Source organism: Mustela putorius, unplaced genomic scaffold, assembly GCF_011764305.1.
Source record: "Mustela putorius furo isolate JIRA1106 unplaced genomic scaffold, ASM1176430v1.1 tig00000508_pilon_pilon_pilon, whole genome shotgun sequence".
Taxonomy (NCBI): domain Eukaryota; kingdom Metazoa; phylum Chordata; class Mammalia; order Carnivora; family Mustelidae; genus Mustela; species Mustela putorius.
The window spans coordinates 22,987,475-23,015,243 of record NW_025421402.1 but is presented as its reverse complement, the minus strand read 5'-3'; the positions used below and the strand labels follow the sequence as shown (position 1 = coordinate 23,015,243).

The 27,769-nt window shown below is 35.9% G+C and overlaps 1 long non-coding RNA gene across 1 annotated transcript; it reads right to left on the bottom strand.

Annotated features, from left to right (window-relative positions):
* Positions 1 to 926: 926 nt before the first annotated feature.
* On the bottom strand, positions 927 to 26,705 carry LOC123392352. The gene is made up of 4 exons (XR_006607087.1): positions 26,607 to 26,705; positions 8,861 to 9,082; positions 5,945 to 6,001; positions 927 to 1,121 (listed from the first exon to the last, which is right to left on the bottom strand). It is a non-coding gene; the product is annotated as an uncharacterized LOC123392352 (long non-coding RNA).
* Positions 26,706 to 27,769: the final 1,064 nt, after the last annotated feature.

The following is a 27,769-nucleotide window of genomic DNA, read 5'->3' as shown; positions in this document are numbered from 1 at the left end:
TCATACAATTATCCCATGACCTTGGTTTGTAGTTTTCCCTTTCTGAAAACAAAAAATAAAACCAAAAAGCTTCCCTGAGATGGCTGCTTGTGACCCACTGGTTACAGAATAGAAAACATACTCTAGGACCTATGGGTTCCCTCTCTGGAGGCTCCTTGTCTGTTAGGCATGAACCAACAAGGTCTTAAACAACATGTAAGAAGTAAGTAATGTAACAAAGCTCTTGACGACCCTACAGGAAATTTCTATATTTATAGTAAACATTCTTGCTCATTTATCTCATACCTGAAAACTTTTTTTCAGGTAGCACCAACAGTAAGCTTAGTGGAAGGGGGGGATTAGGATAAAACTTTTCTGTTGTTGTTGATTTTTTTTTTTTCTAGAAAGCCAATTGGTAGACATTCACAGACGTCTGTATATTTTCTTGTATGCTTCATGAAAGCAAGGACTATCCTTTTCCTGTAAATTTGCTATTGTATTCTCAGTATCTAGCAGGGCTTGGAACAGGAGTATAACAACCTAGAATTTAATTTATTTCTTCTCACTCTTGCTTCTGTTGATAGGTATTACCAATCTATTAGAGCGGTCTTTGCTATAGAGTTGGCGCCTCTCAACATTACCCCAGGAAACTTCTGCAAATTGATTGGAGTTGGCATGCAACCAGAAGCCTATTTACCATTCTCATATTTAGCTCTCAATAAATATTTCTCAATGATTGAGAGAATACTCTCCCCATGCATGACCCATTCGGCGTCATCTCTGATAAATTACCATCCTGCTTCTATTTAAACACCTCCACATGATGGCAAATATGTTATTTCTTAAGACAGGTTTTCCCACTGTGAAATAAATTAAACAGAAAACTCTTTGTATTTTGAAAAATCCTACCTTTGCTAATTTATTAATCCTTTTTTTTTTTTTTTTTTTTTTGTAACATAAGGAACAATTGTCGTAATTGTTCAATGCCTTTGTAAAGACTGGTCCCTGTTGAGATACCATTCTACCAGGGCAGCCTTCTCTGGTCTTCTCCATTAGTCCTTCAACAGTGATCATGACAAGTTCCAATCAATGTGAGTTCTTCTCTTTAACGATGTCTCAATTGAAACTTCTTAATGACAACCCTAACACACACACACACATAGCAAAAAGTGGGAAAAAAAAAAAAACAATATGAAGTAAAATATAAGACACTCAAAAATAACATACATATACAAATGTCATGAAGATCTAGTGTTAAGTGCTTAAGATCTCTGCACTCAGTTTTGGTGAAGGACTCTGCCACAGTGTGTTGTGCATGGTGCCATGCCTCTGTACAGGCTCTGGTCTTGATTGTCTTCTTTTGTCACCCTTGTGGTTAGTGTCACCTGGAGTTGGCATTATTAGTTCCCTTCCCACTCAGAGACACTAAACATCATACACATTCAGTCTCTGTGTCAGTGATTGCCTCAGGTTCTCTCCTTATGGACCATGTGTCCTGATTACATGGAAGGTATCTACAGTATTTTCATAGAGAAGGTCTGCTCCATTTCCATGCCCAATCCCTGTTGGACAGTTCTGCAAGGTCTCTTTGGGCCATGAGAATATTGTTACAATGAGAAGAGTTTTTAGAATGTCCTGTCTTCGTGTAGAGAAAAGACATAATTCTGTGCTAAAATCTGCCTGGAAGACTCCTTTGTTAATCAAAAAAGGATTTTTCTTTGTTTTCTCTCTGTTTAGCAAAAATGACCGCCGTGAAAATAATTACTGCTCTTTGGGAATGGGAGGAATGAGATGAGCTGCCGCTTTGCATTTTGAAACTATTTTGTGCCTCTGCAAGTGGGTTATATACTCTTCCTTTTGTCAAAGTGCTTTTATTGATCTTATCCCTCTTTACCTATGTGACATAGCCAGTGGAGAAGGGCAGGGATTTAGCTATCCATTCACTGTTAGTGAATAGAGATAAAAATAGATTTTTGTGCATTGATCTTGTAGCCTGAAATCATGCTAACTCATTAATTATGTCTACTAATTTTTGTTGTGGTCCTTAGCAATCTCTCTGTATTAGGTTATGTCGTATGTAAACAGATAGTCCAAAGTTTTTCTCTTCAACCTGGATGATTTCCGTTTCCTTTTCTTGCCTAATCACCCTGATTAGAACCTAGAACTTAGTACAGTGTTGAACAGAAGTGACAAGAATACACATCCTTGTCCCTTCCTCTTCTTGGGGGAAAGCATTCAGTCTTTCACAGTTAAGACTGTAGTGGAGATGGTAACTGTGGGTTTTGTCAATGTTCTTTATCTGGTTCAAGAAGTTTTCTTCTACTACTAGTTTGTTAAGAGTTTTTTGTATTGTATTGTTTTGTTTTTGTTTGTTTTATTTGTTTTTTTCTTACCATGAAAGGGTGATGCATTTTGTCAAATGCTCTTTTTGTATGTCTTCTAAGGTGATCATGAGGTTTTTGTTTTTAATGCTATTGGTAAGGTGCATTAAGGTAATTGATTTTCAGATATTAAACCAACTTTATATTTGTGGGATAGATCCCACCAGGTCATTATGTATGATTTTTTTTTTTTTCAAATAAATGGGTTGCTAGATTCAGTTTGGCTCTGGGATTTTCTTCACGAGAGCTTTTAAAAATTACTAACTAAAACTCTGACATATGGTATGAAGAATACTCAATGTGTACTTTAGAAAAATGTATATTCTGTGGTTATTGATTAGAGGAATCTATAGATGTCTGTTAGATCTAGTTGGTTTATAACATTGCTCAAGTCTTCAATTTCCATATTTATCTTACACTTACTATTCTTTTCAGTACTGAAAATAAGGTATTGGTGTCCCCACATTTATTGTTGAATTTTCTTTTTCTCCCTTCAGTTCTGTCAGTGTTTGCTTCATATATTTTGAATTTCTGTTAAGTGCTTATTTGTTTATAACTTCGTAATGGATTAAGCCTTTTCTTATTATAAGATATTCTTTTTTTATCTCAGTAATATCTAGTAATATTGTTTTAAAGTCTATTTTGTTAAAAAAAGTAATAAAGTCTATTATGTGAAATACTGGTCTGGCCACTTCAGGTCTCTTAAGGGCACTATATATGTGTTATGTGTTTTTCTACCCTTTTACTTTCAATTTGTGTCTCCAAGTCTAAAGTGTGTCTCTTGTAAATAACCCAATATTGAGTCTTGTTTTCCATATCAAATCTGATAATCTGCCTATTGATTGGACTGTTAAAGTTTATTATCAGAATAGTTTGATTTACATCTACCACTTTGCTTTATGTCTCATGTATTTTTCTCTCTCTCTTACTTTAATCTAGCGCATCCTTTGGCATTAATTAAATAATATTTTCTAGTGTGACATTATAATTCCTTTAATAATTTTAAATTTTTAAACATTTTTAAATGGTTATTCTAGAGCTTATAACATATCTCATTAAGTTTCCAGTATCTGCTTCACACTTAACTAACTTAATTCTTGTGTGATAGAGAAACTTTATTCTTACATAGCTCCATTATCTCCTTTTCTGTGCCATTATCATTACATGCTATACCTGTGTATGTTACAAACCCAATTACACAGTGTCGTGACTATCACTGTATTTATTTTATTTTCATTCAAAGAAGCTGAGAGTAGAAAGGCAAGAAAGCATGGATTTGTAGAGGGCTGTATTAACCTTCATATTTAGAACTTCTTATTCCTTCATTTCTCACTTCATTTCTTACTTACCTCCCTATGAATTTTAGTGATGATTGTCATTTTCTTACTTCAATTCAATTTGGTTCCCATCTATCTCCTTGGTGCTGTTTTTGTTAAGTATATTACATTTCTGTATGTTATAGGCTCAACAATACAAGTATAGGTCTTGTTGTTTTGTGTGCTTGTTTGCTTCTTTTTCTTTTTTAGTGACTCAGCTGGACTAGGCAGTGCCATCTATTTGCCCTGCAATTGGCAGCCTCTGTTGCTTGCCCTCAGAATTTATAGCCTTGGTCATGAACAAAATATTCCTGACTACCAACAATGACTGTGGTTTTAGCTGTGTTCTCTTTGAGTTTTTTTTCCCTCTTATATCCCTGTGAAATGTGGTTGTTCTTCTAGTGCATTCACCCTCAGCTATTACTCTCCATTAATTGCTTAATTGATAGCTCTGTTGTTTTCAACAATGCCCTAGAGCATAATCTTTTTCACAGTCAGATCCAAATGAAGCCTGGTCCCATGGCAAGGGCAGACTTTGGGGCTTGCTCTGATGTCCACATGGGTACAACCTCTGCACTATGGAGAAGGAAATGGGGGAGTTGGGGAACATTACTGCCGGCCCCACTTGGACCCTCCCTGTAGGAGGTGTGTGTGTATGTAAGTGTATTTGGGGCTACTAGTGCTGCCACCATATCTTGGGCACTTCCTATTAAGAGTTTTCCACATCCTAGAGCCAGAAGATGGAATTTGCTCATGTTCCTCAGCTGCCAAATCTAACCAATAGGTCTTCCAACCTAGGCTAATCAGGGAAACTGGGAGCTACCACTAAGCTGCTGCGCCACTGGAACAGCTCTTTGACCACACAGAACTGTGCAGTCAAGGGGGACTTCTTTCTTTATAGCTGACCATGCTGGGATCCTCCCTATTCAATGTGAGTTTGGGGTGGGGGAATGATCGCAACATGTTTGCTCTTCAGCTTCCTGATATAGACCTTCTAGAGCATAGACCTATAGAAAATGGGATCTACTAATGTTCACTGGCATCCAGATTAACTTTTCAAACCAGGAGATGGGAAATACCACTCAGCTTCTAAACGTGCTCAAATATTTCTGCAAGGCTTAGCTGAAATGGTGTCACCTCCTGCTGTTCTTACCATGTTCCCATAGACTTTTTTTTTTAAATAAATGCTTCTCAATTTGTTGTAAATCCTTTGTTCAGTTCTCAGAGATCATTCTGCTCTGATTGATTGCCTTTGCTAATCTCGACCAGATTAGCAGATTCTTGTTTATGGAGAGTTTTCCTTAAACAGCACCACTGTTCTGGAAATCTTATATCCCATTTCTTTTTTCTTTAATGCTTTCCTGAATCCTTTCTCATTCCATATCTTGTGAAAACCGATCAAATTTATTTTAAACTCTTACCCTTTCAATGAAATTCTACCTTATTAAATCACTTATTATTTAGCAATTTGATTAATTTTTAAAAGTCTCCTTTTTCCTGATGCTTTATAAATTGTCAAGTTAAAGAAAAAGAATCTCAAAATCTCCTTCTAAATTTACAAAATGGGAACTATAATATTGGTGCCTCAAAGGTTTGTGGTGAGGATTAGCAAAATAATTCCTATAAAGCAGTTAGCATGTTGCAGTTACATAGGATGGGTTTGCACTTGTTAGGATTTCATAAACATTAACTATTAATAAGAGCATTAATATTAATAATAGAGAAGTAAGTAAAAAGAAAGAAAAAAGAAAATTCTACATGTATTCAAAGGTAAAAAAGTATTTCACCAGTTGAGAAATGATCATATATCACACCTCCGCTTTTTAAAGGCAAGGTCTATGTTTAATTGCATCACAACAGATACTCAATAAATGGTTATTGAATTAAATTTAAAACATTTGGCATTATTGATTCATTGTATGGTTTAGCCTGCCCCAATCTTTCTTGTGAGCACTGAGTGAGGTTCATGGAGAGGTCTGTGAGTGGCACAACAATCTTTCTTCAGCCCATACCTGACTGTAAACAGTTGGGTAAAAAATTTAAGTTGATTTCTTCTGAGCAGTTCATGTGGTGGCTAAGGTTCTTTTGCCTGTGCTCTGCTAGTGGGAAGCAAGTACTGAGGTCCTGACTTTCCTTGGAGGTATCTACCTGTCTTTCAATGTCAAGCAAGTTAATTATCCTGTGACCTCAGCAATCTGGTGGACTCAAGAAAAGTTAGGATTTTATCTGGGTATTTCTTATTGTTAAGATGGAAGCAATATTAATTACCTTTTTTCTACATCCCAAGTGGAACCTGGAAGTTCCTCAAGTGGCTTTATTTCAAGTCTGGAATAAATTGAGAATCCGTGTCAGGGAACTTTATAATAACAATGAGTAGAGAAATGAAAGGCTCATGAATTAAGGGAAATCAGAAGACTTCTGGGCATTGTGGTCTTATATGTATAATTTTCCAAGTTGCTATAATATAAACATGTAGATTTCCTATGTTTACTCTATAACCCTTAATCTTCATAACAATTTCAATGAAAAACATGATAATATTAATATACAGATGTGAAAGTTCTAATCGCTTTTAAATGATTTTTCTAAGATTAATTATAAAACAATTAGGAAGCCTAGTCTAGTACCTGCAGTAAAAGATGTTAAGTAATAAACAACAGAATAGATGAATGAACGACAAGTTAAATGAGAACTCACTTCTTTTCCCTTATCTGAAGGAAATATTTTCTTAGTAAGTTTAATATATCTGTAAGATTTATAATAGAAAGTTAGCACTATGTAATGAGTAATTGTTGTGAAGTATCTTTTTAATTTGCAAAAAAGTTATTATTTACATTTAAAAGGTATTTTTCTTTCAACTGGCACTCAATTTTCCACTCGATGGTAATGTGGGTAATTCTCTGTCACAGCCCTGACTCAATTATAGGATATCTGCTTACATGGCTTTCTCACTAAGCTACAGACTATCTAAGGAGAGAAGCAATACTTGATTTATCTTTGTAACATCAGCTTCTAGAATGTGTCTGACACAGAGTAGATGCTTCATAAATGTTGTTGAAATAACATATGAATGAATATACTGTTCATACGTATTAAGTACATTGTAGGGGTGATAAATAAAACATGTTTTCTCTATGAGTGGGATCTAATATTCCATCCAGAGGAATATTCCTTGTTGGTCTTCACAGTGTAAGATCACATTGATGGTAGCTTTGAACTAGAGATGGACGTGAGTTGACTAGAGGTGACACCAAGGAGAGAAATCCAAGGAGAGATATTGGCTTCCCACAGTCTTCCTCAGTCTTATAAAAACATGTTTGTAAATGTTATTTTATATTCCCTATCAGCCACTTCCACTTTTAAGTCTCTCATATATAAAAATTCCCAAGTCAGTACTGATTGGAGCAGCTAATAAATTCCTCCAGTGAATAAATTACTCCAGTGTCTTATTGGTATCAGCTGGAAGTGATAATATCTTATTCCTCAGTCTCTTGTTTCTTGGTTTAAAATGTTGAGTTATGTGCTATTAGGTGATGAAAAGGGTTGGTACTTTCCTATTTAAGAGTTTTCATTTGACCTCCAACATCTGACACTGAAAGTTGACCTTTTTCAATTTAGTTAATAATAGAAGCATGTATTTTCATTTTCTCTACATTTTCAGCAGGATTCTGGATCTCACCTATGCTCGCTGTATAAATAGTAACTATACATATATATACATATACATATATACTCATCATAATTTGGGTATATTTAGTTATTGGACAACTGGTCTGGAAATTTCATTATTATGTGTTAGAATTCACCAGTGATATTTCTACAATAACCTGTATATTCAGTTGGCGGGTGAGGGGGAACCAGATAACTGGAGCAATTGATTAAGTCAAATCTCAACTACATCTCTTAACAAAATGTGGTATGCAGGGGCTCCTACAGAATTGATAAAATGCTTAGCTACCAACTTGAGATGGTGAGTAAGACTTTTGTACATAAGCTAATAACTTAGACACTGAGGAGCTGTAAAAACAGGACTTTGAAATAACCCTTTTATCTCTCTCCATTAACAAATTTGTTAACAACAGTTACTCCAACTTGGAGCACCTTTTGTGTGTGTGTCCACAAATCAGTGGGTCAAGATTATGTTATGAAATAGGCCATCCTGAATATCCACACAATGACCCAATGTCACAATGGCTTATGACATTACTGTCCTCATGTTATTTACAGAGAAATCAAGCCTCTGAGAGTTTAAGCATTGTGGAGAGGGCTACAAAGAGCTGATGCTTGGACTTGAATAGAAGTGTGATGAACTCAACCAAAGTGGTATAGTCAGTAAGCAGCAAAGGTAGGACTGGAACACAGATCTGAGTCCAAAAACATACTCATTCACTTATGTTATAAGGCAGTACTAAAAGTTGAAATCTAGTTCTCTTCTATCTTAGGTAAGAAATTCACCACCCCAGAACTGATTGGAATAAGAATATATAGTTTTAATTTGTAGAATTTTGAAGAAAAGAAAATTATACAAGCCGCTTTAAAATGTAGGAAGTCCATTGAAATTTCTTCCCTGGCCCTCCTCTCATTTCTAAAGAAACAAACAGAAAAAAATAAATAAAACTTCATGATGGTTAAATTTCCACACTAAAAGTCATCTTTCAGGAATTTGAAAGCTTAACTTCCTTTGGATGCTATTAGAAGAGCAACATCCCTTAGAGACCAGATTGTGACAGCTGGCTAGGGAGAAGATCTGCTAGGAATGAGAAGGTGTGTGATATACAGCCTGTGGGGCTTCTCCAAGTTGGTGAGAGACAGCCAGCCAAACTTCTTCACTTCTGCCCAGTGCTGCCTAGGACCACCTCTAATTCAAGTGGAGGCTTAATGAAGCAAAGATGTGTAATCTCCAGTCTTCAAAAGAGCTTTTGTCGGGGGTATATGTGTCAAGATTTCTTGTTGATCAGGTCGTCAGGTAGGTCCAACACTAGCCCCTGTCTGGCACTTTTGTACAGTATAGGGATGGAAAGACACATATGTGGCAGTGCTTCCAGCAGGTGATAAATGAATAATTTATAAGGGGCAGTAGCTCCTTAATCGATACTGGAGCAATTATGTCAACAGAAGTGAAGGTGCATCAAGTTTAAAGAAAGAGAATCTTGCAAAGATATTTTACATCATTTTGATCTTTACCTTGTTTTTTGTTGTTTTGTTTTGTTTTGTTTTCTGATCTTGTCCTTTTCATCTTGCCACAGTTCAGCAAACCAAGTCAGGACCACCGTGAGTTCAGACTATGAAAACTCTGAAGTATGACATATAATTCTAACTCTTGTCTTGATCCTTTGAGAAAAAACGCTTTTATCTCTCCAAGTCTCAGGATGCTCACTGAGGAAGGGGCCCTGGAGAAGAGAATCACTACAAAAAAAAAAAAAAATACAGACATGACTCTAAATTAGTTTCAAATCTAAATTTTGGGTAGATAAAGGACATTTAAAAATTCTTAGTGGTCCTTGAAATATAAGATCATACGATGTCATTTTACTGTTAAGAAAACTAAAATTCAGGAGACCTGGGTGGCTCAGTTGGTTAAGCAATTGCTTTCAGCTCAGGTCATGATCCTGGAGTCCCAGGAGCAAGTCCCACATTGGGCTCCCAGCTCCACGGGGTGTCTGCTTCTCCTTCTGACCTTCTCCACTCTCATGCTCTCGCACTCTCTCTCTCTCTCAAATAAATAAAATCTTTAAGAAAAAAAAGAAAGAAAACTAAATTTCAGAGAGATGAAATTGCTTACCCAAGTTAAGAAGGATCTTTAACTCCTACTCAGTGGGCATCGCCTTCATCATACTGACTTTTGTTAGAAGTTGGACTCATATTACTAATCAGCATGAAACACCTACAACTCTTACTCTTCTCTCTCTCTTTCCTTTTTTTTTTTTTTTTGGCTTTTGTTATTGTTTTTCCTGCCTTTCTTCCTTCATTCCTTCTCTCTGACCCCATCATTATTGCTGTGTATGACTACGAAAGTAAGATGAAAAAGCTGCATAGTAGGAAGAAGCCCTAAGGATCCATTGTTTCCTTAATTTGGATTTTTTTCTTAATGTTCAAAAATAATCTTAATACTAAATGATACATTCTTTAGGATCTGCAGTAGTCTGGCTAAAGTTGGCTTCAGTAAATTTTGCAGAATTAAACAGAATCAAAATAAACTAAGTAAAGGTCAGACTTGACACTTAAATAGGAATTCAGACTCAGAAGTGCCAGCCAGCCTGAACATTCTAGCAGAGACAAGCTGGCCCCAGCTTTTGCTAGTTTGAAGAGTATTTTAATCTAATCTTGCATATGTTTTCAAAATTCAGCAAAACTGCCAAAATTCTGTTGGCATTGTCCTTACCCACTTTACCAATGCCAGTCCCTCCCTCTTGACATTCCCAAGCCTCTCCATCCCATCAGTTTCTTAGCCTAAATGGACCAATAATTGCCTGCATGGAAAACCAACGCAATCTGTCTCATACCAAATCCTGTAAAATTCAATAGAAAAAGTAGGAAAAAGAGAGGTCGAGAGGACTTACTTTAGTTTATGTCTGTAGCTCTAATGGGTTCATGCTAAAAACCTGCCGCTTTGTGCACATGGTATGTGGTTGAGAGGAGTCAGAGAGAGACTGGAGGGGGAAAGAGTCTTTTCATCTGAGAGATTCTTATAATACCACCCCTATTATCTGATTTAATATTAGGATGCATTTTAAATCTTTGAAATAAGTTTCATAAGCTGTATTTTTTTTTTTTTAACTCATCGGGTCTGTTTTCCATTTTACATGTTGACTCTATTATCTGGTTTTTGGCCTCATTTGGACTATGGTGTTGGGCTGAACTAAGCTAAACCTTGATGGGTAGTTCTGCTGTGTTGTGGAGTTTGACCCTCTGTTACTTCTACATCTTACTGTGGGGGAGATGGAGAAAGAATTGGAAGAACCATAAGCAGTTTTTGTACACTCTTCCATTACATGCAGATGTTACAGAAAGCAGCCATAATCTTATTGAGCCGGTAGCTACCTAAGATCTTTCACAGGAAGATATGAGTTTCAAGGTTAGGGCCCAAAGTTGGGTGGCATATCCTGGGTATCTGGGCCAGATAGTAGGAAGACAGGACTAGCCCCAGATCCACAGAGCATAATGTTGAGGGTGATGTGTGTATCACTGTCTGGGGCCAAGGTCAGGCAGAAAATGCAATAGAATCAATAGTCCAAAGGTAGTAGAGAGAGTACAAAAATCTAATCATTAAGTAAAAATGAATAAACCATGTCCACATATGCAACAACAGAAATAATTATCACCATAAACATTGTAAGAAAAAAAGTCACAGAATAATATGTATAATTCCATTCATATAAACTCCAAAACCATGAAAGCTAAAACCATATAGAGTTTAAGAATATGTAAAGATAAATCAAAACTATAAATAAGAACAACAAACAGTGATTTTAAGTTGCAATTAACTGTAGGGCAGATGAGATTGGAAAGACTCATAAGGAAGTTTTTAATACATCGATAATATTCTATTTTAAAGCTAGATTTGGGGTACATAAATCTTGTTATTATTTAGAATATATATGCATATTAAGGTGCCATTTTGTATGTGATTCATATGTGTGCATATTTGTATGTACATGTGTGTGTATATGTGTGTATCCAAATGACTGAGGGATGAAAGCCCTTCAAATAAAGTGTTTCAATGGGGAAGGCAAAAGGAAGCTGCAGGCTGGGAAATGCCCTGAGCCATAGAATATAGTTATGACTCCTTTCATAGGGTCGTTAGAGTTTTGTGCATGAGCAGGAAGAGGGCTATTATGATCAATGACCCATTCAGATTATAAAAATGAAGAGAGGAGGAGAACCTGGAGATAAACAGAAAAAAAAATTAGAAAGGAGAGAAAGTAGAACTTGAGTCTAGAAAATAATCTGTGAAAATAAATGCCCCCTAGCCTCTCCATCCTAATGCATAATTACCTGCTCCCTAAAAAAGAAGAAAATAGATATTTAATTTACAGGAAGGCCTTTAACTCTATGATATTTAGTAGGTATAAAAAAATATGTATGTATAGTTACTATTTATACAGTTAATATTAATTGAGACTTCTCAAAATGCAGGCTGGCTGAGGTATTTGCATTCTAGAACCTCAGCATGAAGGTCTTAAGAGGACAAGAAGCACTTGGGAACAGTTAGCACTGAGGTTTGGGGTATGGATCTGTGGGAGTCTGGTTCTGACCCTTGAAGAGTCTGTTGGCTGATCCCATACTGAGTGTGTAAGAAATTTAGCAAAGTCAGACTTGTTTGGGATAAATATTGCTATTGGATTGAGGGCTGAGGTTCCATCCAGCACGCAAGGCACAGGAGTGCAAAGAATTGTACAGGTCCTATGATTATATCCTACTTGTCAAAATTTCAGGGATGCTTGCAGAAGACACAAGATGCTTGGGTCAGAGATAAAAGACTACTATTTAGGGCAATAGTAGAAGCCAGAATGTAAGGATTTGTGCTGGGTTCCCTGATGCTCAGTTTCCACAGTTTAATGCAAAGAGGAACAACTGTTACTTCCACATACAGAGGAGAGTAACAGGAGAGAAATTCTGAGCATAGGGACCTAAGCATGCCCTTCCATTACTCCAGAGAAAAGCAGTTTCTCTCTTATAAGGTTGTAAGGAAACTTGCCCTTTATTGCAGAAAGAGACATTGTCTTTACAATACTGTATAGTACGTAAACCTGTTATTTAATTCCAAAGGGAGATACTATCTTGATCTTCCAAGACTGTTCTCTGTACAAACATCCTTGAAAAGACAGTCCAGAAAGAAGATAATTAGTATCTCTGCTTACATGATGTGCAGAAATATAAGACATAGAGAACTGTTTCCCCACGGAGTATGCTGGCAATACTCAACTTGGAGGGTGAGGTCATGCCCTGAGTGACTGGTTCATGCATGGCAATCTATGATTATAAGATTCAAATTCAATTTAGACTAAATAAACTTGATAGAAAAGATAGGAGGGTAGGTCTTCATTAATAAATTGGGGATGGGAGCAGACTCTAGTAGAATAGGGTCCCAGAGAATGATATAGAATTAGAGGGATGATTTTTTTTTAATTTAAAATTTTATATTTTATTTCCTCTATTTTCTTCTTCCCCCTAGTTCTAGAAGGTTTTTAGGATTTTTATTTTCCTTTAGTTAGGAACATTTATATGGAAAGCCCGAAGTAAAAGTTGCCTGTAATGATCACTCTTCTCATGTTGTTTTGTTTTTAATTTGACCCCTTAGAGGGATAGACAAGCGTCTGCAGAGGAAAGGGAGGATGAGGAGGTAAGGGTGAGGAGTGTCTTAGTTCTTGTAACAGAGAACTACAGACTAAGGGGCTTATAAACAGCAGAAATTTATTTTTCACATTTCTGGAGTCTGCAAAGCCACATTAAAGGGGCTAGCAGGTTTATATTAGAAAGGACCTACCCCTACTTCATAGATTGCCATTTTTTTTGCTGTGTTTTTACATGGCAGAAAGGGCAAGAGAATTTTCCCCCTCCCTTGACACTATTCTCATTTATGAGAACTCTGCTCTTAATACCATCAGCTTGCTTGTTAGTATTTTAGCACATGAATTTTGAGGAGACACAAGTATTCAGACAAAGGTAAAGAGTAATGGAAAGAAAAGGGAAATTAAAATTCTTAGACCCAGAAAGGGGCCAAAGAGTGGTCTGGAGTCTTAAAAATCATGATAACATTTGCCTGTAACCTTTGAGGTACCATCAGGAGGTAACAGTACCTTTAGATTTCACATGATTCATGAGAAGAAGATGGCTCTACAACACCAGGGTTCTCAGCTTCAGAAGAGTGTCCTGTCCCCAAACAAGGCATGGAAGTAGCTCAAGTACTGAACTCAGTATGACCATGCAGCCTGGGCCAATGAATATCTCAGTGCTAATTGGTTTATCTAATAAGTGGAGGACTCTTGACTAATGTAGTCTTCTGGGTAAGATATCCTGGGATCTTTGTACCGTCTTGGATATTTGAACAAATGCAACAATGGCTAAATTTGATTTCTATCTCAGAGGGCTAAGAGCTTGGAGCACAGATTTAATTTAAAGAAAATAAAGCAACTGAACATTTATCGTTAGCTGATTTTGTGGTATAAGAATTATATTTGTTGTATAGTAAAATGCCCATATAGAAGTAGAAAAAAAGATAAGTAGAAAATGTAACTTTGATTTTTACAAAGGTACATATTGCTCAATTCTGATTCCTAAGATAATAGGTCATTTGGTGGCAAAACTTATTCCAGATGCATCTAGATGAAATTCTGGGACTTCTTGTATATTGTCTATCCTTGGAAGGATGGTTCAGACTTAGATGGGAGTTGAGCCTGGGAACATCTACTTATCCAACTATAGGAAGGCAAAAGAAGGGAGATTAAGGAAGAAAATGATTAAGGCAAAGACTGAAGAGTTTTTCCCTGTGGCTTTCATACACATTGAACATTTTAGATATGGATTATCTGAAAATTGGTTCATGGTCATCTTTTAATTCTATAGGGAAAGGTTATAGTTGGCATGTATGTGAGTGAACAAAACCAGATTATTCTTCAGAAGATGGTATAATCTGATAGTTTATAACATTTGGGGGCTATTCAAGGCACCCTTGAAAACTGTCAATGAACATCATACAGTAAGGCATTTCAGACTTTAACAAGCCCTTGAAACACTTTAGAGTGCTTATTAAAATGAAGAATCTGGGGCACCTGGGTGGCTCAGTGGGTTAAAGCCTCTGCCTTCGGCTCAGGTCATGATCCCAGGGTCCTGGGATCGAGCCCCGCATTGGGCTCTCTGCTCAGCAGGGAGCCTGCTTCCTCCTCTCTCTCTGCCTGCCTCTCTGCCTACTTGTAACCTCTGTCTGTCAAATAAATAAATAAAAATCTTAAAATAAATAAATAAAATAAAATGAAGAATCACATGCCCTACAACCTGAAATCAGAGTTCACTGGGCCTAAAAGGAATCCAAATCTAAACATTCTAGAAATTGTAGATAATTCTGAAACAGTTGAGCCATGGACTACACTTTGAGGAAGAATATTCTCAAAATTAATGGGCCCCAAGATGAAGAATTGATGTCTAAATGCTAAAGTGCTGTAGAAGAACGCTTCCAAGGCATTTATTCCTCCCAAGTCTAGTCTCCTCCACCCACACACCTTTTTTTTTTTTTTTAATTACCCCAGTATATTAATAGGTTAGAGATAGGTTCCAGAGTAAGCTGCAGATACTAAGGTTTGATGCAGGGTCAGATGTTCTGTTACTGGGGGATTCTTTACTTCAGAATTCTAGGTGCGGGCCACCCCATTTCTCCCACAAGGTATATTTGAACTGGAAGGCACATGGGAACCAGGGGTCTGAACTTTCATCCAAAGTGTGTAATTCTCAGCCTCAGCAATAGAAATGTGGTTAGTCTGCTTACATGAGAGTCTAAACAGAGAATAAATCTATTCTTTCTGTTCTCATTTACCTTGGACCTAAAATCTGGCAGTGGTTCACTAATTTTCTGCAAAAAATTCCACTCTATTGTGAGTCCAGCTGCATAGACTTTGCTGTGCTATAATCACGTCTTCATAGTCAGCCACACCAACAATTGTGTGGAGCAGCCCCTGAGCCATGATTACCCCGCAATGATCATTTGTGGTTTTGTCAGTCATTTCCTAAAACTGGGTCTCCCTGGCACTTCCCCACCCCATGTTGTTCTCTGTGAGTTGCAGCTGCTCTGCTAGGGCTTACATCTGTCTCGAGCACATATTCATTGTGTTTATATTAGGGACAATCCTGTGATTTTCTTTATTTATTCAGTGGACAATTACAATAATAGGATAAAATAGGCTATAATGTGAGGGAGTTGAAATGTCTAAGGGAAAAGGTTAATAATAAATAAAAACCCTAATAAAGATATCTTATCTCTGGATGGCAATGTGTAAGTCTTGCTTTTGCTCGTTGCTATTTTTGTTAAGTTATCCTAGAAAGAATAAAGTGCGAGGAAATTCAACATAAGAAAGGTCCAGAACCAGAAATCTGGCTGTGTAAGATGGTTCTGATAGATATCTTCTATTTATCAAGCAAGAAGTTAAGATGAGACAGGGTTGAATGGATCAGGGAGGAAACAGATTCCTGCTCCAAATACAGTATTTCAGGAAGTTGGCTAAGGCAGAAGATGTGAACTAAGTACATCATAGGAAAGACTGATCCAGAATATCAGAAAATGTGCAAGAACGGAACAAGCTGTGGGAGGCCACGGAGTTGAATTCTGATCCTAAGATAATGTTGACTTTCCTCTTTTATTCATTCATTCATTTATTCATGCTGTATGGATTTATTAAGCACACCCAGTACCTACCAGGTCCTGTGATAAGCACTGTATATATATTGGTGAAAAAGACAGACAATGTTCCTCCCTTTGTAAACTCTAGAATAAAGCATGGGAAAAAAGAGAACTAAAAAGTATATTTAGGAGAAAGTATGAGAATAAAGAAAGTCAATATCTCATTTATCTATTCAACAATTATAAATTTCACAACAAGAATATCTCTTTTAATTTAGGGTCTGGAGGAAGTGTAGACCAAAGTTTAATAATCTGAAGGATAAATAGGAGTTTCTGAATTTCAAGAGCAGTATGGTAGAATGAAAGAATAGGATGATAGAAGCATGATTTGAAAAGCCAAGGAAGTGAAGAAAGTGTGTTCCCAGGACAATGACTAGTACTGCCCAGTAGCTGAGAGAGTTGGAGTTTTAAGGACTAAAAAGTTACATACAATAGATTGTATCCAAGACTGTTGGAAATGATGAGATTAGGGAAGGTAACATTCAAATAATAGATTTACTTTGAATCTACTCATGGATCTTCTTATTCAGTAAATACCTCCTGAAATTTTTTTAGAAAAAGATATTAAGTATAAGAATGATGATGAATTTTATTTAAATATCACTTTATAATACTGTTTACTTACTTCACTTGAACCTCACCATGAGACTATTGTTAGGTAAGGTAGATATTATTTTACTCCTCTCTCTCTCTTTTTTTTTTTTAACATACTACAAATAAGGTTGAAGGAATATTACAGTGGACACTGATATGATAGGAAAAAAAGTTCTCCCCCAAAGATGTCCATCTTCTGTTGGAACCTGTGAATATATGCTATGGTATATTACAAAAGGTTTACAAATAGAATTAACAGATTTAATTACCCTTATAGGAAGAGTATCTTGGATAATCCAATGTAATCATATGGGCCCTTAAAAGTGGAAGAGGAAGAAAGGCAGAGGAATTCATCAGGGAGATAAGATGGAAGAAGAGGTAGGATAAACTTGAAACATGAGAGGGACTTAACCCACCTTTGTTGACTTTGAAGATGGAGAAAGAGGTCTGTTATGGGTTGAATTTTTTCACTCAAAACTCCATATGTTGAAATCCTAGTACCTCAAAATATGACCATATTTGGAAATTGGACTATTGCAGATGTAATTAGTTAAGATGAGGTCATATTGGAGTAGATTCATCAAGACTAGTGTCATGACTAAGGCCATGTGAGGAGACATACATGCACTCAGTGAGAAGTCATATGAAGGCTGGAGTTAATGCTGGCACAAGCCAAGAAGCTACTAGAAATGAGGAAGGAGACTCAGAAGAGATTCTTCCTGTGCCTCCACAGGGAGCACAGTCCTGACAACACCTTGATTTTGGACTTCTGGTCTCCAGAACAGTGAGACAATAAATTCCTGTTGTTCTGACCCATCTGTTTCTGGTCTTTCTTTCTTTCTCTCTCTCTCTCTCTCTTTCTTTCTTTCTTTCTTTTTTTTAACATCAACCCTAGCAAACTAATACAGGGACCATGAGCCAAGTTACATGGGTGGTCCCTAGAAACTGCCAAAGACCCTCAGCTGATAGCCAGCAAAAACACTGGGACCTCAGTCCTACAACTGCAAGGAAATGAATTCTGCCAACAAATTGAGTGATTAATAAAATGGATTCTTCCCTAGAGTCTCCAGAAAGAAACATAGTCCTGCTGACACCTGGATTTTAGCTGAGCAAAATCCTTTCTGAAACTCTGACCTAAAGAACTATATGGGAATAAATTTGTATTGCTTTAAACTGCTAGGTCTGTGGTCATTTTTATGGTACTAATAGAAAACAAACAGAATTGTGTGTATCAGAATTTCTTGATTTTTACTGCTGAGTAATATTATATTGTATTAATATTTCAGTTATTTATCAATTCTATTTTTGAGCATCTGAACTGTTTCTACTTGTTTAACTATTAGAAATAAAGCTACAGTGAATATTCATTACAAGGCTTTTGTCATCATATTCTCCCATGTTTACTGTATAAATACAGAGGAGTAACATTGCTGGGTCATAAAATAAGATATTTTCAGTTTGATAAGAACTGTCAGTATTTTTCCAACTTGGTTGAACCATTTTACATCTCCACCAGCAGTGAATGAAGTTGGAGATACTCTACATCTGTGCCAACATTTGGTCTTAACATTGTTGTTTTTTTATTTAAGACTTCCAGGTCAGCATGTGTTTTTATATACTCTGGATACAATGCTTCATCAGATTGTTTTATTGTAAATATTTATTCCCAATTATTGTTGTCTGTTCCTTTTCTTTAATGGTAACTTTAGATGACAAAAAATTTCAATTTTGAAGTCTAACTCATCAGACTACTGTGACTGGCTTAACAAACCTTTGTCAAAACCCAAGTTTTTAGGGGCACCTGAGTGGCTCAGTGGGTTAAAGCCTCTGACTTCAGCTCAGGTCATGATCCCAGGGTCCTGGGATCAAGCCCCACGTCAGGCTCTCTGCTCAATGGGGACCCTGCTTCCTCCTCTCTCTCTCTCTACCTGCTTCCCTGCATACTTCTGATCCCTGTCTATCAAATAAATAAATAAAATCTTAAAAAAAAACAAGTTTTACCTAAAAGCCTTAAAATTCTACATTTGTATTAAAATCTATAATGTATTTATTTTTGCGTACATTGTGAGATTCATTTTTTCATATAGATATTCTGTTATTCTACCACCATTTATTAAAAAGACTTTTCTTTCCCCACCATCCTGGTGCATTATCAAAAATCATATGCCACATAACTATAAGTCTATATCTGGGCCAGCTATTTTACTCCATTAATTCATTTTTCAAACTTTATGCCAATACCACACTATCATGATTATGTTGGCTTTGTAGAAATCTTGAAGTCAGGTAGTATTTATCCTCCAATTTTGTTCTTATTTTTCAAATATTTTCTTGTAAGCAGTGCATTTGCTTTTGTACTTTGACATATGGCATTTGTATTATTATTCAGTTGGAAACTTTTATAATATTTCATTTTATTTCTTTTGTCCATGAGTTATTTAGGAGTGTGTTGTTTAATATTCAAATTCTCTGAGATTTTAAAGATATTTTTCTTTATTAATTTTTAGATTAATTTCACTGTGGTCAGAAAATATTCTCTATGTTGTTTCAAATTTTTAATTTAACTTTATTATCTATCTATTTAAGATTTTATTTATTTATTTGACAGAGAGAGGATGCACAGAGAGCAGAATGGGAGAGGCAGAAGAAGCAGGCTCCTCACCGAGCAGGGAGCCTGAGGTGGGGCTCTATCCTAGGACCCTAGGATTATGATCTGAGCTAAAGGCAGATGCTTAACTGACTGAACCATCAAGGCACCTTATTTCAAACTTTTTAGATCAAAGAGACTGTTTTATGGTACAGTGTAGTGTCTATCTTGTTGTGTGTATCATGCGCACTTGAAAAGAATGTGTGTTTTACAGTTGTAGGGGTGTAAAGTTCTATTAATACCAAGGAAGTAATTGATATTTCTTTCTTGGATCACTATTTTTATTCCGTCTCAAGAATGCTCTAAGTATTCCTTGTAGTGCAGGTTCTAAAATGTCTTTATTTTTCCTTCTTTTTTCAAGGAATATTTTTGTTACATATGGAATTTTGGGTTGATGTTTTTTCTTTCAGCATTTTGAAAACATTATTTCATTATCTTCTGGCCTACATAAGTTCTGATCAAAAGTTAGCCATTAATTGATTTGTTGTCTTCCTTCGTACTTAATTTTTCTTGTGATGCTTTCAAGATTTGCTCTTCTTTGTTTTTTAGTGGTTGACTACCATATGCGTACTCATGACCTTTTTTTTTTTTTTAAAGATTTTATTTATTTATTTGAGAGAGAGACAGTGAGAGAGAGCATGAGCGAGGAGAAGGTCAGAGAGCGAAGCAGACTCCCCATGGAGCTGGGAGCCCGATGTGGGACTCGATCCCGAGACTCTGGGACCATGACCTGAGCCGAAGGCAGTCGTCCAACCAACTGAGCCACCCAGGCATCCCTCATGACCTTTTTCATATGTATTTTGCTTTATAGTCATTATATATCTTGAATTAGTAAATTTTAGTCCCTGAATCAAATTTTGGAAACATTTAGCTATTATTTTCCAAAATAGCTTTCTGGCCCTATTCTATTTTTTCTCTCTTTCTGGGACTCATTATACATATGTTAGACCACATGAAATTTTCTAACAATTCCTTGAAGTTCTATTTTTTATGTATATTTATTCTCAATGTTCTTCATATTGCATGATTTCTATTAATCTGGTTTGACATTAACTGAAATTTCCCCTGTCATCTCTATTCAGTGATTTAAAAATATGTATATATAATATAATATATAATATAATATATAATAAATATGGTATATATTTATTATATGTTACATTTATAATATATATATTTATCATTCTAGAATTTTCATTTGGTTCTATTTTATTGCTTCATTTTTATCTGCTGACATTTCTTCTTTTTTTCACATACACAAACTTATTTTCTTTTACTTCATGGAAAATTATTTTGGTAACTATGTGAAATCTTTGCTAATTTTAACATCTGGATCATTTAAGCATTAGTCTCAGTTTTTTTGTTTTTTCTCCTGCAGATAGGTTCCAGTGCATATATAAGGTAATGAATATTAAGTTGTTGAAAATCTAGATTCTATTATTTTTCTCCAATGAGACTTGGTTATTTTAATAGGCACTTAACTTGGTTGGACACAAACTGCTGTTTCTGAAATGATAGTTTCAATTTAAATTCAAATATTCTCTCTTTAGCTGAGTTTCTTTGTCTATGATTCATGCATGTATTGTTCAAGGGTAAGCAGAAGGTTGTTCAGATAGAATCCAGAAATCCCTCTCTGCTTTTTCTTTGAAGGATATCCCACTCCACTTACATTGCTGTAGTTTCCCAGATTTGATACTCTAGTTACCCAAAGAATTCTTCCAATTATTTTTCCATTGGTACCTTCAGCATTTACACCGTTTTGACAGTCCCTGCCTTCATGCTGAAAGCAGCAAAAATGGGCAACTCAAAACAGCTATACTCTTCTGAGCATGGATACCCCAAAAGAAGCTTCCTGTTTTGGTTCATTTTCTAGTGATTTTGGATAGAGTCTTTCTTTATTATGTCCAAAATTAATGGTTGTTTTATGTCTATTAGGATCCTACTAATTCCCACTAATCCTGTTTTTATTACTAGGTATTTGCTTTTAGCAGTTTCTACTATTATAATATACATATTATATGTATATTTATTATATGCATATTATATTCTTATATTATATTTATTATATGTATATATAATATGCATATTTTACTTTTCTTAGTCTAATTGTCATTTATATTGTATGATTGCCTCTAAAGTATAGAATCTGTAACTGGAAGTCTATCATCCCTCCAATCCCTAATTCTGTATTTGTTACGATATTATATCTATGTACTTTATAATCCCCAGATGGCAATGTTGTTTAATGAAAAATTTGATATTTCTAATAATTCAATAGAATTACAAGAAAGAATGTCCTTTATATTTACAGAGATATTTAGTTTTTCATTTCCTTCTATTATTTCTCTTCAATCTGATGAATGTCCCTTTGCTTTCCATGTAAAGCAGATCTGCTCAAAACAATTATTCTATCATCTGAAAATGTCTATTTTCCCCTTTTCCTTAACCAGTATTTTTGCTATATATAGAATTTTGGGTAGTTTTTGCAGGATTTGTTTTGCTTGTTTTGTTTTCAGTTATACCACATTATAAATGTTGTTCCATTCCCTTCCATTGTTTTTTTGGTCTTCATAGTTTCTAATTAGAGGTCAGAAATAATATGAATCATAGTTCTTCCCAAATGAAATGTGCTTTTTTTCTCTGGCTGCTAACAAGCTTTTCTCTGTATCTATGGCTTTATTCAGGCTGACTATGATGTTACTAGGCAAGATTTTTTATATGTATATATAAAATACATATAAAATATGTATATATAAATATATATGTATATATAAAATACATTGGGATTTGTTGCACTTTGAATTTGAGAATATAATGTCTTTCATCAAAATAGGAAGTTTTCTACATGTATTCTCTAAAATATTTTCTGCTTCCTTCTTTGTCTCCTTTCCTTCTGGAATGACAAGTAAAAATATATTAGATCTTTTGACATTTTCCCACAGGTCTCTACTAAGGCTCTACTCCCTTCTACATCCCAATAATCATCCACTTTCTTCTTGATATTTAATAATTTCTTTTTTTCTCTCTTCATTTCAATGAACTTGCTCTTCTTTCACCCTCATTCCAGTGATAAGTCTATCCAGTGAATGTTTGATTTTAGATATTCTACTTTCTAATTTTGGAATTTCTATCCAGGTTCTATTGGTTTTCAAAGATTTTCTTTCAAATGAATCATTGTTAGTGTATTTTTTCTTTACACTATTGAGCATAGTTGCAATAGCTACTTAAAATATTATTTCCTAATTCAAATATATGCATGACCTCATAGTCAGTTTTAGTTATTTTTATTTTTACCTGAGACTAGGTCACATTTTCCTAGTCCTGTGTATAACAATTAACTTGAATTGTACCCCAGACTTTGTGAATGTTATGTTGTATAGACTCTAGTTTCTGTTACATTCCTTTTAAAAGTGTTAATGTTTTTGCTTTAGCAGGCATTTAAATTGGTTGGGCTCAGATTCAAATTTTGTGTTTTGAATAGCTATTCCCATCTGAATTCGGCCTTGGCCAAGCTGCTTTGAGTCAGTTTCCTGCACAAATCTCAGAGAATAGCCAGTATTTGAGAAAACCTTCATGCAGAATTTGGGGGTTTTCCTCTCTGGGTCTCTCTTTTCTGAATTGCCCTCTCACTTTCAGGTGCTTGTCCTAAACTCTGGTCTCTGGTTCTTTAGCTCAGAAAGACTGCTGAACTTTTATTAAGGTCTAGCTGCCTGTCACAGCACTGACTATGGCCAATCATAAGGCTATAGCTTATAAAAACAGCAAAATCACTACTCCACACAGCTCCTTTCAAAATGTCTTCTCTTCAGAATCTGTTTGCTTTTGTTCACTCAATATATCTCCATTTCATTATTTTATATCTTTTTGCCCCTATAACTTATAGTTGTTTCTATGTGAAACAAGGGTCTAGTAGGTATACACAGTTGTATTGGAAACTTACCTCCTCCTTTTTTGATAGAGTAGGAAATGTACACCCAGAGAGGTTAAACAACTTGCTCAAGTTATTGGGTTTATATGTGGTGGAATAGAACTTGAACCCAAAGCATCTGACCTCAAAACATATAAGGCCTTCCCATTGTATCAAACTATACACTGCTTTTGCTCTCCTGACACAAGTGAGTGGCAATGCATGAGTGGATGCTAGAATGCCACAGGGGAACTTCCTCCTGAACTTAATAAGGGGGAAGGTATAGGCTAGATATTACTGATGCCAAAGTAAGCCATCCAGAATACCAGAAGGTATGGAGAGATGGGCAAGTATGCACACTGTGCTTGGCACTTCTAGGGATTTCCCATCTGCTCCTTTCCTTCCACACAGCTACATATGGACACTACACTCTGCCTACCAGTATTTGAACTGGAGTTTATGGGTTTGGCAGTCACAATCATTCTTGAATGCTGAAATATAAGATATAAAATATATCTATCAGGACTTGTGTTTATCATTGGTGGGAGAAGAAAGCACAAGTTTGCTTGTAAGGAACAAAGAGGAGAGACAAAAGGAAAAGAACAAAAGAAAGGGAAGATTCTGACAGAGTTGGAGCCCCTAGTTGCATTATTTTCTTTAATGCCTCATTATATTTCTACAATTGAGTTTTCCTCAAAACACATTTTTATGCACATAATACATTCTCCTTTTAACTAAGCTGGTTTACTCTGGATTTACTTGCAACCAGGATTTCTTAAATAAATAAATAAGTAAACAAACACACACACACATATATGTATCATATATATATGATGATTGTGGCTGTTTTCCCTACCAAGCTGTTAGTATCAGTGCAATTAAACATGATACTTTAGTTTCTTAAGAGTGTCTTACAGGGTTGCCTTGGTAGCTCATTCAGTTAAATGTCTGACTTTGCTTCCTAGGTCATGATCTCAGGGTCCTGGAATAGAGCCCTGTGTTAAGCCCTATATAAGGCTTGGCACTCAGCAGGGAGTCTGTTGGGGGTCCTCTCCCTCCCTCTCCCTTTGCCCTTCCCCCTGCTCGTGTTTTCTCAAATAAATAAATAAATAAAATAATTTTAAAAAGTGACATATAGTAATTACTTACTCAATGAATTAGTACTGGATAAAACTAAATTATGAATTGATCAAATTTCTTTTTCTTTTAAAGATTTTATTTATTTATCTGAGATAGAGAGAGCACGCACAAGCAACAGGAAGGACAGAGGGAAAGGGAGAAGCAGGGAACTTGAGGTAAGGTTCAATCCCAGGACCCTGAGATCAGTGGCCCCTCAAATTTCTTTTTATAACATCTATTGTATTTAGTAGGAAAGCTCCAAGATAGCAAATTCTTAAAAATTTAGTATTTTTATTGCCCTATTTCCAACTTTTAGGAAAGTATCTGATATGTAATAATCTTACTTTAAAATTTGTTAATGAATAAAAATTTGAGAGAGGCTTGGAAAAATGAAAAATAAAGCAAGTTTCAACTTTAATTCTTGGGCTTTAATGAAATGAGGCTATAGAATTTATCCTAAAGAAATCTTCATGGGATGTCTGGGTGGCTCAGTTGGTTAAGCAACTGCCTTCAGCTCAGTTCATGATGTTGGAGTCTTAGGATCGAGTCCCACATTGGGATCCCTGCTTGGCGGGGAGTCTGCTTCTGCCTCTGACCTCTCCCCTCTCATGCTCTCTCTCTCATTCTGTCTCACTTTCTCTCTCAAATAAATAAATAAAATATTAAAAAAAAAAAAATCTGCAGAATTATAAATATATATATATTTACAGTGGTTTCCATCATGAACTTTTTAATATACTACAATAGAGACATACTTCATTGAATTATGGTATGAAATAACAGATGAGCAAAATGATGGTACAGAAGAATATTTATCAACATGAAAAAAATGCTCTATCAAAACAAAATTACAAATGTTACAAATAGTATATTCTCATACGTTGAAATGCAATTATATAGCATGGATGAAAGAAAATCATCAGAATTTCTTTCATAGTATGCATGGTGATGAGCTTATAAGTATGGTTTTCTTTGTGTTTTCTAAGAGTTCCATATTATACTGAATTAGTTTTGTAATTAGCAGAATTAAATAGTTCAAATTCTGGTGAAGTTTTTAAACATAGATTGGGTTCATGTTGCTAATGAGATCTCTGTTCAATGTCAACACATCTATTATATAATATAAATGGAGGTTCTTACTAATGAAGAGCTATTACCAATGATGTGCTGGTAAGTGTTTTAACAACCAGCTTTTTGCAGAAAAAAATCTTTTTGGTAGTACTTGGTGGTTTCAGTGGAGTAAACAATCTGGCCATGGTTAATTTCCAGGAGCCAACATGAAATCACTGAATACATAGGTGAGAAGAGATGTGTAAAATCAGCTCTCATGAGCTAAGCAAGCTTTGGCACATGATTGATTATTACACAGATCATGTTAAGAATGCTAATTTCCAAATTAATATGGGTCAGGGCTTGGCAAACTTTTGGGAAATGTCCACATAGTTAATATTTTAGGCTTTGTATCACACATGGTCTCTATCACCCCTCACTTCTACCACTGTAGTGCAAAAGCAGCCATATAGACACACATAAGTGAATGGGCATAGATGTATTTCAATAAGATATTATTTACCAAAACAGATGGCAGGCCAGATTTGGCCAATGAGCTGTAGTTCGCTCACCCTTATAAACCACGAAATATGTAAAATCAGGAATGAATCTAACACAAGATAATCTTTCTTTAGAAATTCAAAAGATCCTTTAAGATATTGCTATACCTCAGATGCAGGGCTAGGAACATCTGTTGTTACTGTGCTTTTCATGAATGGACAATGCATGGGTTGGGATGGGGAGGAGGTTAAGCCAATAAAATGCAGACAATAAAACATTTACTCAGTTACATTGTTTAAGGAACCAGAGTGTGTTTCCATCAGATATGTCAATTCCATCCCACTATGAGGTATAAGAAGATTGGGGGAAATGTGGAAGCCTGATAATGTCTCTATGGGCCTGGGTCATGTGAAACCTATCTGCAAGCTTATTTACAGGATACAGTAATCCTGTAATATGTAATTTTTAGTTCTTAGTAAAGACATGCATGGGTCTGTCTTGCCAAATTCTCCCCCACCCCCCACCACCAGAAAAGCTAACTTTAGTACTAAGTGATTAGTAAGCCTCACTGGGGGCCATCTCTATGGTCAATTGTTACGGTAGCTCAGGGTCAGAGGAGTGTGATGTTCTAAGTGCTTTGAAGAGTCTGGTCCCAGCAAAGCAGCTCTGAAAAAAACAAGGTCATGAGTAGTTGAGCAAGGGCCTCTCCATTTCAACTTACCTTTCTTCCCCAAAGGATCAGTTTTCTTGTGGTTTCGTCCTAAAGCTCCTAGGTGGAGAAGGGAAATTTGAGTTCAATAGTTTTCTGCATCTAACTTTAATGCCATCCTTATTTACTAGGGACTTGGTAATAGACAAAAGGACCATGATATAAAAGCTCTCATGTGCTTAGCAACTATTAAAAAGCACTTAACATTCCACTCTCACCATGTAAGTATCAGAGGAATGACTTGGTCATCAATTCGGGGAAGATTGCCCTGCCCCTTTATTCTGTGAAATGTTGACTTGATAACAATGGAATCTTATATATCAACCAGAAGGCTTGGCCCTTACCCCTCCTTCAGTGTACACCGCTAAGCCTTCACAAGTCCCCAGGAACCTTTGTTTGGGGCAAATTACTCTGTGAGTCATGATAGAACTTGATATGTCTGTAATACTCCTTTATTAAGGAACTTGCACTTTACTTGTGTTTATCTTCTTAATCTCTGGAGCCTGTCAGTGTAGCCTGTAGGGAGCCAATCTCCTTCACATGTGGGAAAGCTGAGCCTCCCTCCAGAAAGAGGAAAAAGACTTGCCAAGAGTTGTTATGTCATTCATTAGGAACAATGAGATTTGAATTTAGGTTGCTGTTGTAGTGATAGTCATAGCCACAGCTAGAAGCATTTTCCCTGAGAAATAACCTGAAGTCTTCAAAGGCATTTAACCTCATGGCCAACATCCTGATTGTCTCATTAAATTGTTAGCAGTTCCCCTAGGGAAACTTCTTTTTCATTTGTACATTGACCTGCAGGCCTGAGAGTTGGTGGTCATAAATCCTGTGAGGAAAAGTTTATCTAGCAGAGAGAGATACCTTTCTTCCCTGAGATAGAACAGAGTTGGGTCATGGAAAGGACTGAGTGCCCTTAAGGCCCTCCCTAAGGAAAGGATAAAATGCCGAATTCAGCACATGGGTTTTGGAAATCTTTGAGTTGGGTTTGGAAAGGGCACCATGTTTTGTCTTGTGAAAAACATTTTTCAGGAGATTTGCACTGAACTCAGGTGTGTCTCATTTTACATAATAAATTATGGCTGTCCAACACCATATGCAAATCAGCTTGATGATGGTGAAATAATACACTGTTTACTCTGAGCCATCTAGCAGCTCTGTTTCGGAGAGTGGATTCA